General features: G+C 40.8%; 1 pseudogene; it reads right to left on the bottom strand.

Annotated features, from left to right (window-relative positions):
* Positions 1 to 771: 771 nt before the first annotated feature.
* LOC113576869 lies at positions 772 to 5252 on the bottom strand (annotated as a pseudogene).
* Between the last annotated feature and the right edge of the window lie 11420 nt (positions 5253 to 16672).

Below are 16672 nucleotides of genomic sequence, written 5' to 3'. Positions count from 1 at the left end.
TCCGCATGTAGCATGGTAGTGTCGGCTCTCCCTCGCTGGGCACCTGCCAGGCTCCGATTCTGAGCTCTGCCGTGCTAGCCTCTTCTCCGCATTTCCAAGCTGACCACATTGCCTTCTGCTGGCTGGACCAGTCAGGCATGGGGCAGGCACAGCCCTTGGTACCCCCTTCCTCTGTGCTGCCTCGTCTTCACCGGCTGCCTTTGGGCTTGTTGACGCGTTGCTCGATTGCTTCAAGCTGACTGGCTACATTACACTTCTGACTGTGTCAGTGCGGAAGAAGAGGTGGAAGACAGTTCTGCTTCAGACTAACATTCATCAAGCCTAACACACACCAACAACAAGCAGGAATGGAAACACTGCACGGGGAAATGGGGTGGATAACTAAAATGGACACACAGGGATGGTAGACACTTTTCTTCTACCCCAATTATGATATAATGTTACACACCTTTCTCAGCACCCAAGGACACTTTACAAGCAACACAATACACAACTTTTACATCTAGTGAACACAGCAAGGAGAAGCAGCAGCCAACTGCACTGTGTACCCTCAATCAGAAACCTCAGCCTCCTGGGGGAATGCACAGGCCACGCGGAGAGAGGGACACACAGGACAGAGCACATCCACCACGGTGTATGCAGACATTCATGCACACTCACACCAGGACAATTTTAGGGTGGCCAAGTTTTACATAACCTCAATGTTTTTAGATTGTGAGAAGAAACCCATAGAGACACGGGGAGATAGATAGATATATTATATATGTATTCAGCATAAGAATAGGGATTAGTGTTACTTCAGCACAAGTTAAGAAAACAAACTGTCATGACTAAACAAAGAAAAATTATCAGAAAAAAAGGCAAGAAACTAATTCTCTAATTCAGTAACATTCTCAATAACAGATTATAAAAGATTTTTCAGGACATGCAAAAAATAAAAATCTTGCCAATTAATCATGTGTGAAATAGCTAGATGAGATTTAGTCTAGTCTGCCCTGTATTTAATAGAAGTTAAAATTTTCATAACCCTGTAGACTTAACATATTTGAAAACCGTAATTTTATGTCTTCAGCTTTTCATTATCATATAAATTGTATTATATATGGAATAATATAGCTCATCACATTATGAAAACTGTCATAGTGCACTGACAATATTTCCTCTCTGGGGGAAGCATCCCTTCAGCTGGAAATATTGTAAATGTCAAAATCAGATTTGTTCAAAAAGCAACACAAAAACAATTTCCCCAGTTCAGACATGCAGAAGTGATTGTAATGCTGCTCCCTGCAATATTACCCTCCACCCATAACTGTGAATCGTTATTTTCATCAGTGAACATTCTCAAAAGCCAAGACAGGAACCGATGTTCCAGGGCACATCTGGATCAGTGTCTTCGCATCACAACAACAGAGCAGTGCCCAACTCCAAGCCTCCTCTCTACCTGGGGACCCATGACATTTTCAGCCTCCATTTCAGCATGACAGCTCGTACAGTTTCTCCGCACTGTTCTCCAGCCGGTCCCTGTACTCCAGGTTGCTATAGTTACACTCCGGAACCCCTTCTGGTCCGTACAGCAGGCCCCGGCAGCAGCAAGCGATCACAGCGGTGATGTCGCTGTCTCCTACGGAGGGAGAGAAAAACACAGACACTAGCGCCATCAGGAACAACCCACCTTACACCTACACTCAGAAGAACACAGACTTGGGGCTGACATGGGTAAGAAATGCAAATGCCTCCTAACCTCCATGAAATCCTGCTCTATTCATTAGCTCCTCCCAGTTTGAGCCCGCCCCCCGAAGGGCATCAAGAGCTATCATTGGGGCATCGTGACCACTGCGCCCTGCCCATCCAGACCAACTGAAGCTCTTATAGGCAGCATCACGTTCAGCAGTTCCATATTGGTCAGCCCAGATCACAGGCCCCTCCCCTGATGACAAACCTCTCAACTTGAGAAACCTGAAAAAAAAGAAAATGTAACTTTTTTCATTTTTTAAATGTTATTATTCGAAGAGCAACTATACAAGAAACTATACACAACTAATAATATAATTATACCACAATTTGAAAGTGTGACTTGTATATTCTTAATAATTCAGGTCCTTCCATTAGATCTCATACAGATATCTCACCATTCCCATTTTTCAGCGAAGTATCCCGAGTCTCTCTCGGTCACACTGACAGCATATCCCGCAGACTTCACAAACTCCTTCGCTATTGGACAGGCTTCCTTCACTAAGCCCAGCCCCCAGGTTGTGACTGGACGGCGTAGGCTGCGAACAGCGCAGAAACCACGGCACCGAGGAATCCGGTTGGATGAAGGTGAGTCATTCTCCGTGTCTCAACAGCAACAGCGGCCAATGAGGACAGCTGCTCTGGCCAAGGATACCCTGTTTACCTTGGGCCAGATAAGTCATTTTTATGTTAAGTGTTTTTATTCTATGCTATAATGTAAATTCATGCCCTCACCTCAAACCTATGCACATAGCTCTCATGGCAGCTCCACAACCTCCACTCTTCACATCAAAAGGTACCCTGTATCCTTTTCCTGCCTGGTGTTAACTGAGCCACACCTACCAGCACACAGATAAAATTCAGTATACAAGCAATAAAAAGCTCATCTGCAACTAGATTATGAAACTCCATGGAAATAATCAGTGTGATATTTATACCAGAAATTGTAGATAATCCTGGTTTCCTCCCCTCCATATAATGGTAAGAGACTTCCTGCAGAAGCTCCTCCCCTTCCTTTCCTGTAAGGCAGCAGAGAGGAGTTATTCATATGCTTCTGCCACATGTTGAGCTGATGGATCATCTCTAGCTGGTTCAGTGGAGAGACCTGTAGCTAAAGCTTCAGCAGTGGCCAGATGAAGGACTGTGTAGCCAATCAGGCAGTTTAACAGTGATGCTCTTCGAACCTCCCAGTTTCTGTACTGCCTACCAAACGAAAACAAGAGACTTAACAGGAGGCAACAAACGACATCTTTATTTTTATATCTTCTCATTAAACTGGAAAAACTGAGTTTGATTTTCCCAGTCTGAGCTTCCACCAGAAGGGCATCCAGAGTGGTCACTGGTGCATCATGACCAGTGCCCCCCCCTCCTCCCGAGAACTTGGCACACTTGCTAAATCAACAGATTGATTCTGGTTCCTCTTTGTGTCCACACTTGTGACAACGCTACATCATTCATGTACTGGCTCTAAAGCGCTTTGTAACAGTTTAAGTTTTGAGTCAAAAGAACTGATTTTTATTCTAACAAAAGTTGTTTTTGAGAATTGCCAGAATATGCTAATCAGAAGCAAGCTGTCATCATGTAAGGAGGTTACATCTGTGTGGCCATCTGCATGTCGCAGTGGTGCCAGAAGCTTAATCCAGAAGATGGATTAGAGGCCACTGATGCTCTTGGTCAAGTTGTCAAGACACTACCAGTTTATTCTAGGCAAAAGTGTGCCAACACACTTTACAATAGTTTTATCATACCACCTTTAACATCATTCTTTGAAATGCAATGTCTTTGTGTGCCTTCATATGTTGTCTTTTTTGTTCAGATTAATGTGATCTGAATGGAGCATTTCCTCTTGGTCTTGTGGCTCCATCAGCATGCTGAGGTGCTAAACACCTCACATCAATCCATTGCAATTATCATTACCTTGCTATGATCTTTACCATGGTATAATGACCAATTATCATGGAATAACCATTTCTAGAATTTGTAATTTGCAAGCAAAGAAGCAAAATCATTAGAATTACAACATTACATTAGTCTAATCCCCTCCTATTTATTACTAATAACCTTGTTCTCAGACCTTACCTTGTGGATAGCTGTGCCAGAAAGAACAAATTCCCATTGGAAGGCAAGAGCGTCTCCAGTGCCACTGAGCAACATACCAGCCTGGTAATGCTTGAGAGAAACAGGACTGAACCAAGAAATCAGGTGAGAGTCACTGCCAGAATCATATCCTTTCACTCCAGTAATGCAGACACATTTTGGTTAGTGCATGATACAGAGCATGATCCATTATAGAGAATCTGACCTCACCTGACTCCTGAGAGGTGAATACACTCAAACATCAGTATCATTAACAGGCAGATGTACTGCTCCAAATGGGATTGATTTCCACTGTGTTACAGTAAATCTAAAAATACACTGCACTTCAGGGAAGCTCACGTTTTAGCATGTTCATTGCAACATTACTTATAGTTATTTTAAATGCCTTAAAGCCTCTTCTACAGCATGATTGGTGTCACCATTTCATATTTAGTCCTCTCTCAGATTATTTTCAGGGCTACTATGGATAGTTTGGATTTATTTTGCCAGTTTCTTGCCAGTATTACTGCCTGTTCTTCTTGTGACCCCACCCACTCACTCACTGTTGCTCAGTGCTAGAAGAAAGGAGGAATTGTGTCCCTACCTGTCTCTTAGTGAAGAAGGAATCATGTCTCTAGCTATCTCTCAGTGACTGAGACATTTTGTTGACCTGCGCTGTAGCACTGCACTGCTCCAGTCTGACCTCCAATCCATTGCCTCCTTATTGCTGCCTTAAGTTTAAACTCTGTATGTTAGCCTTTGTAAACCATTCGTGATCTGCTGAGTGATTCATTTGAATTCATACACACTTTTCATAACATGCATTATAAAGGGTTATTGATTAGAAACTTGGGTTCCCACTCCAAGTCAAATGTCAAATTCCCTGACTATTCACTGACTAAAACACTGAATTTCCATGATCTACACTGAATGAAAAAAAAAAACAAAAAAACAGCCCACCTTTGTTAAGCATACATGGAAAAATCAAGTAACCATAACAACTGTTCACACAATACGAGAAACGCGTGAAAATATAACAGGCAACTAAAATGTACAGATGTTACAAACAAAATTCCCTTATAGTCCATTACCTGACCCGAAAATTATCAAATTCCCTGACAAATATTTGTAACCCTTTTTTGACATGCATACTAAGTGCTCATTGGTTAGTTTTGGACGTCCTCTGTGGACCTACTCTTTCCAAATAAAATTCAAGGAATAACCGTCCTGTGGTCAGGATGGTGCTGAAGACTGAAGACTCATAAATACAACGCGTTTGACACTGAGAACACGTAAATAAGAACAGAAACCAATCCAGACTGCGCTAGTTTGCTTACCCTCCCATGCTGAAACTCCGGGTTTCTCGAACCGTTCACGTCAATGAAAACTTTACTATTTGGTGAACCACTGACTAACTACAGGTAAATGAATTCTCGTAAAACTGTAGGAGCGTCTTCCTGCTTCTACCGGAAAAGATTCAGGCATTCTTTGAAGCATTGAGACCTCAGCGACCTCTAGTGGTGTCAAAAAAGGCTGTTTTTTCATTTTGACATCTATTATTTGTGTACAGCAAAACTACTATAAATATACATTTAGGTGTACGGTAGTTATTTGTGAATAATTGGGGAATGTGTTAAATGTTACTGGGGAAAGACACAAGCATTGAAGGCAATAAGGAAAACTGAAAGGGAAAGTGACCATAAACTTGTCAGGGGATTTGTGGAAAGAAATCGTGCAAATGTTTTACTGTCCTTTTTTACATCACTTTTTACTCAAGAATACGCCTGTTACTTTCACTGGTACGACTTTTTATGGTTAACAAAAAAAGGTGGACCTTACAATCCGTTTTACGTTGAATTCGGATGTTTTTAGAATTTTTCTATCACGTATGGTTTTTAAGTGTATAAAGTTTACATTATTATTATATGTATTATAATTATTATATATATTATAATTATATATTAGTTGTTCATAAATAAATCTATTACACTTAAATTATACACATACTTCTACAGTTTTGCCTATCCGTCTTCAGTGCCCAGCAGTAGTCTGTGAAAATACATGAGGTGAACAATAACAACAACAAATGTATGGATAGTAGAGAAATTTCGTAAACAGGTTCGGCGTCCAAAACACATGAACGGGTTTTGGGGTTTTTTTCGCAGGAAGCGAACTCACTTTTGGCCAGTGTTAATTTAGCTGCTACACACCGCGGTTAACTGGTTTGTCCCATGATTAATGCTAAAACGCAGTTGGAATAGAGAACATATTGTACATAAAATACGATAAAACAACACTTTCACGTTTTCTTCTGTGTTCGTGTTTTCAGTTGTTTACGTTCTAATCACTTTTATGACGAGAGACAAGAAAATTACCGTCCCCTCTCCGAAGGGCGAGGATCACGGCACCTGCAAGCTCGAATCTCTTAAAATCACTGTACAGGTATTAACGAACTTCGTAGGAAACAGTGAAATGGCTTCTAAATTTGAAATAATGAGATCAGGTAGATTAATATAGTTTAATAATAATTCATTAGATAGGTTGATATAGATTAGAATTTTGTAGACTTTCACAAAATAAGACCTTTTACTTATATTCTAATTTGGAAAGATTTGCATTCACTTCCCTGAAATACACCAACATCCTGCTGCAGCAAAAAACGCCTTCAATACTAAAATGTCAAACTAACATACAGGCACAAGTGAAAATATGTATAAAGGCTCAGAGTGTCATGATACACTTGCACATGTTCTCATGGATCATTCAACTTGTGGAATTGAATCAGAAGAAACCGGAAAATCCGCTACAGGTAGTTTGATAACATAGGGCTGAATACTGTCTTCTACTAAGGCTGTGTGCTGAGTCATCCACCTGTAAGGCTGCTTTCTCTAAGAGTACTGAACTGATTTTCCCTCCCAGAATAATTTAAGACAGGCATGGTGGTTGCTGCTCACAGTTATGAGGCAGATATCCTTGAAGTTGTAGACTTTCTACCCTTGCACCCTTGACTTTGTAGACATAAATGTCAGGATTCACATCTACAACTATGCACACACCATTATCACATTTGTCTGCAAGATACCTGGTGCTATGTTCACCTTTATTTGCTAAGAGCAGACACCTCTGACACATGCAGACTGCAACACCAAGGGAAAGGTCATGAGTGAACAAGAAGACACGATTGTGTTCTACCAGACCTTTTCGGTTAAATAAATGAGAAAACCCTAAAAACGTATTTTCCTTTGATATCAGCTCGTCTTTAAAATATCAAAAATCAACTGAAATTAGCCATATCACAGTAGGTTTGCTTTGCTGTGATTATAAGATTTTGAGGAAGTTGTTGTCAAGCAGGATTGGATAATGATAATCCAGCTAGTCTGATTAAGATTATTATAGGCAGACAGTTATTGAGTAATCTCCATCGCCTAGCAACAAAGGTTGTGCAAGAGTCCTTGTCCACATAGTTGCTGGTGAGGGTGTTTCAGTTGATTCAGTAAACATGGAAGTCATCACTAAAATGAGGTGCAAGACCTCACGGAGTGAGATAGATCCACACATCTGTCCACAGAAGTCCTGGGCATGGTATTCTAGAATTGGATATAGTCTTGCCAATTGACTCCTGGACAGACACAACCTATGAATCACTCTGAATTGCAACAGGCCATATCTGATGCATACCAGTGATGGATGCACCAGCTTCAGTTTGCTAGGATGCCTCTGGGATTTCCCTTTATTTTATTTATTTATTTATTTTTGGTATTTTTTGATCAAACGGAGTACTTGTAAGTATCTGAAGAATTACACTCAGGGATATCAAGATCTGACTTAAGATGGTCAAATGAAATGAAGGTACCATACCAAAACAGGTCTCTAAGACATTTTACTTCTGCCCCAGCCCATAACTGTAACGTAGAATCAATGTCTGTAACAGGGGCAGAAGGAAGACACTATTGGATATTAACACGTTCCCTGAACTGAAACCAGATCTTCAATGCCCCACTGACTACAGGTTTATTTGTAAAAAGGCATTTGCTTACAGGTAATGGGGCACAAATTAGACGCATCAGTGAAAATGGGTTACAGGAATGCTGCTTCATCATAGCCCACACTGGAGTATCCTCCTCTAATGGATCTAGAGACCAAAACCCCTCACTGGTGGCTACTGGCTGCCCAATACATAAAGTTTGATAGAGCCAGTGCTCCTTTGTCTTTTATCTTTCAAAAGTTGGAATATCTTAAAATAGGAATAAAGATCTTGATATTATTGTCATTTTTACAGAGTTAATTCTTCCAGCAAGAGACAAAGTGAGGGCTGACCCCTGCTCCATATCTTGCTTGGCCTTATTCAGAGGTTTAAAAATTGTTGTCAATTTGGTCTTTGTATGTAGAAGTTACAGACAGCCCTAAATAGGTCAATTATATTTTTATACTAAAACTGGGAAGGAATGAAATGACATGTGGTGAGCTTTCTCATTAACAGGAAAGAGGAGGCTCTTTGTTTACATTTATATCTGTCTACTCACCCAGATGTAGAGATCATTGTCATTGCAGTAGGTATGGACTCATCTGGGCCTGACAGAAAAAGCAGAAGGTCATCAGCATACAATGGGAATTTGTGTTAGCCCACCTCTAATTATGTGTTAACCCATCTCTCGTTATACCTTTCAAGCTGTAATTTTCCCACAGCTCAATTGCAACATCAAGAGTCGCCCTCTGAAAATAAGGAAATAGATAAAATATTACATTGAATTAAAGAGAAGCCTGTGCTGCTGTATGTAAACTATAAATCTAGGAGCTAAACGTCAGGCTTCTAAGTAACTGCATGTGCTCATGTTTGGTCACTGTGCCCCAGGCCTATGTCCCAGGCCTAGGTCAGACAGGTTTTTTGGAAGCCCAACATTTGCAGGAGGACTGTTGAGTGGAAGGTCAAGCTAGGATGGGTCTTAAATGGTCTGGATGCCCTGAAACAACTCAAAATCCTCAGCTGCCAAACATGGCATCGCATCAGCTAACTGGCTGCTGTGCCTCAGTGTGATTGACTTCTCTGAGGGGTTCACAATGGTCATGGAAACCCATCTCTCATCCCTCATTGGAGTAATGGCATGACCCACAAGAACATTATGTGACATGACCTTGGGCTCACATTGAGAGTGCTACGAGGGCCATTGGCACATTATGAGGAAATCTGCTCCACACCAGATATTCATATCTAGGCAAGAGGGTGACAACCTGCAAGAGTTCAGTGGTACCATTTTGTCAGGTATCTCAACACCCTTCCAACATTGCACACATGTCCACATAGATAACATTTGCACTGCATTTATTGGCACCTTTTTGGTCAAATAGTCGGTCGGCCTTCATTTGATGGCCTTTGATCCTATGATGTGGTTGTCATGACGAGATCGTCATGCTGGCCTGGCAAAACCAAGGTGGAGACAAGACAGGTGGTGCCAAATCATACCCACCCTTGGGTGGAGTCTGAACACCACCGCACAAATCCAATTCAGAGTCCATCACCGCATCGCCACACTCATTCACCGAAAAGAAAGCAGCACTGGGACTGAAAGGAAGAGGTTCACCAGGAGGAAGGTTTTATGGCCGTGTTTGTCAAGCCAATCTGTGTTGAACAATATAAGAAGTATCAGCACTACGGTTTAAAAATATATTTGAAGTACAAATGTCTTCTATTTATCTTGATTAAAAAATTATTTGTTTCACAGATGTCTGTTGTGCAGCATTTATTATCTTGACATAAAATACAAGCACAAACATTTTCTGATTCTGTCATTAGGGAACTCCTGTAATATCAAGATCATGGCTGCCATAACCTGTCAATGGATTATGTTTTAGATTATGTTATGGATTATGTTATGATGTTATTATGGAGTATCTTTGTCATGATAGATGAGGGGTTGTTGTAAAAAGTTAATTCTTGGGTGTGCAACATGCATCGGACCTAAAGATAATGGTAATCACATAATCATGTTATCCTGGTATGACATATGACGTATTGACTACACATCTGACATCTAACACATACCTTATTGGTGAGAAGCATGTCAAAATAATGCTATATTGAAACCTCGTGTTCTACTGTTACTCTCCATTCATTGTTTATTTGAACTGAAATTCTGCCAAGGTAAAGTCAAAGTAAAAAGTCTAATTTATTTATAGTACTTTTTACAACTGCCATTGCCACAAAGCATTTTTTCAAGTCCATGCCCCCAGTGAGCAAGACAGAGGTGACAGTGGTGAGCAAAAACTCTCTAAGAGCATGAGGAAGAAAACTCTTTTGACCAACACCAGACCCCACAATAGCAACGATATAAACAACAAAGAACAAAATAAGTAATGAGAACATGTAAGCAATGTAAGTCTATTCTGGGTTCCTACAGGCCCTAGTCTGGGTTTCATGAGTTTAGGTGTGTGCGAAACCCATCTGGCACAAGAATGTCTGCCCAAGTTGACGGATAAGTGGGTTTCTGGGGTGGAGGGGAAATGGGTCACAGCAGAGGGGCATCAGGGAGTGGTGGAATGAGCCACAGCAGCTGAGATGTGTTGAGGCTTACCAAAAACATGACAGGGTTATCACTCAGGAATGTTAGAATACAAACCTCTGTGTTTTGGAATGAAATATTTAAAGTATGTGGTAATTACCATTTGTAACAAACCGTATTGAAACAATTCACTTCACAGGAGCTCAAGAAGCTTTGGAGCTTTGTTTCTTCCCACCCATCACTACCTCTATCCTCCTCTTTCCTAGTTCAGTTTAAAAATGTCAGATGACCGAATGCCAGATATTAGCGACTGTTTTCCAAAAACATCCAACTACCTCCTGAGGGTGTGACAAACACGTAAGCACTTGCAGGCAGGTTTAAAAGCCATCATTACCAGTGTATGCTCTGTGGTTGTTTAGGCCAGAAGATTTATAGTAAGACCTTCACTTGAGCTCAAAGTATAAAGTATTTCAGTACTGGATCCAAAATGCCCTTGTCTCATTTCTGTTTTAAGGGCTGCTCCACTAGTATGTGAACTGAAGTGTGTTAGATGAGCCACTGGAGGGGCAAGGGAATGAGTGAACACAAGTGTTCATGTCAGAAGCAGAACTTTCCCAGAAAGCATTGCGACCTGACACAGTTTTCATTTTAACATCACAAACAATGGCGGACATAGCTGTTTAAAATTGTATGCCATACAATTATACCTTACAAATATTATATACTATATACTGCATGTATATTTGAATTGGGTTTTGTGTAGTGCTAGATAATTAGCTCAATGTAGCTAACTTGGAGCCAATTTAAGTTATCAAAGATAGAAAAATAAACACGTCTGATGTTCAGCTACTGAAACGGGACCTAATGTTGCTGCATGTAGTTTAATGTTTTCGGAAGTTGAAAACAAAGATGTACACAAGATGGCATATATCGAATCTTAATAAAAACATCAGATTAAATGTCCTTGGTGGGTGAAAGGACACTGTTACCACTTTTTAATTAAAAAGTAATAATAATACCAGTAATATATACCAGATATGAGGCAGCATGCAGCAATCCTGTCTTTATGAAACCAAGGCCCTTCACACATTCAACATCTTATGAGTTTAGACAGGGTTATTTAACAGATGTCATTGTTCATAACGTCTCATGGGAATTGGGACTATTTACAACAAACCTGCGAGAGCGAGAATCACACCACAAGGCTTTGGCATGCCAGGAGTCCAACTCCTGCAGTAAGTGTAAAAGGAAGTGTAGTGGTTTGGTCAAAATAGGTGCAGGTAGCCTGTGAGTGGAAGACATCTGCAATACATATAATCAAATCTTCGAGCCAATCAATATTTAGTAAAATATTCAAATTCATTTTCATGTTGACTCACTTTACTTCACTTAAATAGCTCTCTCCTTCTAGATGGAAGTATTGCTTAAGATTCACTTGTACTTTCAAACAATTTTGTTTTTTTGTTTTTGTTTTTGTTTTTGCTCAATTCCAATTGTTTATGTCCCCATTCCACACTCCAGACAAAACAGACAGGCTGAGTCTGCTTAGCACTTGTTAGCCATACTACAGTCTTACATAGCGGTCCTTTTCTGACTACAGGAATGCTGTTGGTATTGGCTTATCCAACCAATCTTGACCCAGAAGTGACACACATCGCCCTAGAGACACCTCTGTGAATAATACACCGGCCCCACCCCCTGCAACCATGCTTCCATCACATCAATGTCACTGCTGCATGAAAGTGCTCCACCACTGATGTAATATCTGACAAGCAGTTTACCAGTGGTCAGAATCTGGCCGGTGATGAAGGGGTTAGAGTGAGATTGTATGCCAAAAGAGGGGCTAACACTCTCAAGGCGTACAAAAAAGGCACCTACAGGATTGCTACCTCACAAAGAGCCAAGCAAGTGCTGATGCAAAGTTGATGTTTGTAATGTATTGGTTGGTGAGTCAATTTGCAGATATACTTTGTGTTGTGTATAGTGTCCATGGCTGTCATAATAATGGACTGCACTGCATTGAGATGGGATACAGGATGAACTGTGTGTATATGGCAGACTACCACACATGGTTATAAGCTACTTGGCTACCCCTGTATGAAGAGAAATGTAGTATAAAGTATAAAGCATTGTGGCTGTAATTAGGAAGGAAATAAATGCATAAATGCATAATGCATGATCAAGACGATCAGCTTCGTGCTGACAGTACCATGAGCGAGGCAACATATGGTGCTGAAGGAGTCACAGATAACACATATGAATATGCATATTAAACAGGAGTGGTTTAAAATATGCATATTAAAAAGGAGTGGTTTAAAATATGCATATTAAACAGGAGTGGTTTTAAGTGGTAGGGAATAATTTTACTGTTATGACAGATTGTGCTGCTTTTTGATAACAGTTTTTAGAGGTGCATTGCTTCAGTTCGTGTCAGGATAAAAAATGTTGTTGTTTTTTTTTTGGGGGGGGGGGGGGTTGTTATTTTTAAAACACCACATGCACACTCAGGAAATGTCGAAGGGTAATTGCATTGAGAGACATTAGAAATTCCCGGCTAAAACACTTAGGATGTATTATGAACAATACCAGGCAGACAGTGAGAAGCTAACAGGTGAGAAGCATTCTCTTACTCCTGCCAGTACTAAACCCCCACAGCATGTTCAACTGGTTGTGATACCCAACTAAAATACACCATCTCTACTCACAATCCAGGCCAATAAATAGTGAATGTGCTATAATTTACTGCTAATCCTTCCATCTGAGTAAAAATAGATTTAAACATTGACTTCCTTCCCAGTTTGGGCTCAAGGTATCATGATTTACATTCTCAGTGGAACCCTGTCAGACACACTGGCTTCCACTCTTCTGTATTCCTATTCCTATTCTACGCTTCTGCACCCGATTCTCAGTCTTTACAGTTCAAATCTGCAAGAACGGTTACCTGTGTGCGCATATATCGTGGCGCAAACTTAGTACCACAGACGCCCTTAAACAGATCGCTCCTGTACCGCCAAGCATGGAATGATGTTTCAGTGACAGTCCTTTACAACAATAATTCTTTCTTCTCTCTCTCTCTATTTTCATCCCATTAGTATTCTGACTCCATTGGTATTGAAAATAGAAAAGCAGCAGTCATACACTGAAGTAGTTAGTAGTGAGGCTGTTAGACTGCAGCCACAGGTACGAAAGGATTTGTGACTGGGAATACACATGCAAAAACAGCATTGCGAGTTTAAAGAATCTGGGTGTGCTTAAAGTGCAATGTGACATATACCTGGTCTCCAGCCTTTATATATGAAAATGTGTCCACCTGCTCTGCCTTGAAAGACATACAAGAGCAGAACAGGAGAGCAGTAAACCCAAGGAGACAACAATACACTAGCAAGCTGCCATGAATAATGATCTCATCCATCAGCGCTACTCTGACCTGTCTCAGAGGCACTAGACTAATTGCTTCACATCTGAAATTTATTCCAAAGGAAGCTGCATTCATGCCAAAGACAACTTCATAATATGGGACAGTTATACAGTGGACACAGCACTGTGAGTGAATGAAATGTACATTTCTAAATGTTGACATGCAATAAACTCAGATTTTCTAAAGCCCTCCAAACGAAGTGCAGGCAAGTTCCTTTTGGTGCGGTAACCCAGTTTTTGTGAATACAGTAGCCAGTGAGAAAAAGACCCTGTGGGTCTCAGGTTGAAATTCTTAAAATTGTATGGATAGTACACTGAACATATTGGATTACCTTCATACATAAGAGACAAATAGAGTAAAGTATGAAAGATATCCATGGTGTCAAATGCTTTCCTGAGGTAGTTTTACTTTGATACTTTGATAACCTCAAGAGTCCAGTTTGCCACAGAACTTAAAGTTTGTTCCCTAGTGCTCAACCCCCCTCCCTGGAAAGACTCAGTGTGGGATATTGAGTTTGTTTGTGAACAGGGGTCTTGCTGCATCCCTGTTGAAGATGGTGAAGTTATCAGACTATTAGAATGACCGAAATATGAGGTCCCTCAAACCCTCAAACTCAAATTCACCAGACCCAACCCACCAGATTCCATTCCACCTGACCCTATCTGTCAGACCCCACCCCAAACAACCAGACCCCACCCACAAACTTAACACACCATGTCTGTGGAGTCAGGATAGTTTTACACGTTCATCATCCTTGTTGCCTAGCAACTGTACTGAGGCTGACACAGTATAGTGTATAACTAATTAACACCGATGATCATGATTGGTTTAGTTAGTGTTTCTACATGATTATGTGTAAATATGTTATTGGCTCCTGCCTGTGTAGCAGCATTAATCCAGTAACTCAGTAGCAGTGCCTCAAAACTATTGCAAAATATGCAGGACTAATGTGTGTTTTATTTTAATCTACAGGACTAATATGTGTTTTAAATGAATCTGCAGGACTAATGTGTGCTTGAATTAAACTACAGGACTAATGTGAGTTTTTATATTAATCTACAGGACTATTGTGTGCTTTTATTAATCTACAGGACTAATGTGTGCTTTTATATTAATCTGCAGGACTAATGTGTGTTTTTTTTAATGAATCTTTTGATTTTTAAATGTGTCAATGCCATTTTGAATTTGCACACTACAGCATAGACTAAGTAGTCAATCATTCACAAAATAACAGATTTAATTCAAAGACAAGCATTGTCCTATGATGTCTTTTGATCATTTCTATCCTGTTAGACGATCCTCAGTTTATGAATGTGGTTTTGATCTCAGGGATAGCTTGTTGCATTAAAATGTGATTCAGTTATTTAAAAATTCTAATTTATTTTGTGTGTTACACTGGATCTAGTGTAGGTTCTTCTATTGTATTACCTGTGTCTGAATTCCAGACCCCATAATAATTAATAATATGGAATAACGATAACATTCCAAGCATTTCACACAACCCCATTCTCTTTCTCAGTGCAATCTCTCGCACCTTCACTGTGGTCTTACTATCTGTCCAGAGTTATTGAATACCTGGGGCATAATGTGGACAATATCATTGTTAGTATTATCCAGTGATTAATGGGATTTTATAGTGATGAACTCATTTCACACTTGTGCTTTATGTAGACTTATATGGACCACATTACACTAATACTGGGGGAAATTAGTGCATTATTTGTGATGATGTTTTATTCATGACAGTAATTCACTCTGGTTTTCCGTCTCTTGTTTTTGCTCTCTGTTGCTATGAGCTGGCAGCAGATCTCTAGAGAATCTGCTACACAGAGACGAGGAAGGGAGAAATTTTGCACCTGTGCTCCTGTGCTGAGCAGATCGATGACTGCCTATGAAATTTCACTGTGCATCATGTTAGCGACAGCAAGCATGACATCGCTCTCTTATTTTGGCACATCAGAAGTCACAGGCTGTTGATACGTCACTACTGTCGGCGACGGCACACCGATCAAATCCTGTTTTGAACGTCTCACTGTCAGTTCAAATGTTTGGACATAAAGTAGTGCATGAGTGTGTGTATGTGTGTTTGTGTATACTCTCAGAAGGATACGTAGCTCATGAGCTGCTTATGTGGCGGGGCCGTGATCTGCCTCAGCAGGTGGTGCTGGAGGAGCGTGCTTGTCACTCAGCTCATGTGTCCCCCAACACACCCTGCCTCCCAAACCAGAGAGGTAATGCTGGATCTCCAGAGACAAAATGAACAAAGCACTGGGGTGGCAATTTTAGAAAAGACCTCCAATTGTTAATCCATTGTGTGTATGTACTGTTTGAGTGTGCATGTTTGTATGTGTGTGTATGTGTTTGTGTAGTGTGTCTGTCTGTGTGTGTGTCTTAGAGTCATGCTTGTGTATGTATGTGTGTGTGTGTGTGTCTTTGTGCCATGCTTGTGTGTGTCTGCATGTTTGTCTGAGTGTGCGTATTTGTACCATGCTTGCACGTGTGTGTGTGTGTGTGTGTGTGTGTGTGTGTGTGCGTGTCTACACATGCGTGTGTCTGTGTGTCTAGCAGAGACAGAAGAAAGGCTTAGTTTCCCTAAAAAAAGCTGTGAACAAATGGTGATAAATAGCACAGAGGAGCGCGTCTCTGAGACAGAAGTGCCATTATTGTAATTAGACCCAGAGAGTGAGAGTAAGGTCCCGGCGCTGAGCACGGTATCATTCTATCTTCCTGCGAAAGGAAGGTTTAGGGAAAGCTTGCACTTGGACAGACGTGCAAATGCACTTTGGTAGAGTGTGAGGGGGCAACACGGACACAGAAGGCTCACACTGCAGCGAGTGAGAGATTAGGGGGAGGAGAGAGAGAGAGAGAGAGAGAGAGAGAGGGAGGAGAGAAGAAGAGGGAGAAGACTCGTAGTCGCACACGCATAACGCACTCTCCAGGAATCCCTGTC

This window comes from Electrophorus electricus, chromosome 14, assembly GCF_013358815.1.
Source record: "Electrophorus electricus isolate fEleEle1 chromosome 14, fEleEle1.pri, whole genome shotgun sequence".
In the NCBI taxonomy this organism is placed as follows: Eukaryota; Metazoa; Chordata; class Actinopteri; order Gymnotiformes; family Gymnotidae; genus Electrophorus; species Electrophorus electricus.
This window is presented reverse-complemented; position numbering and strand designations above follow the sequence as displayed.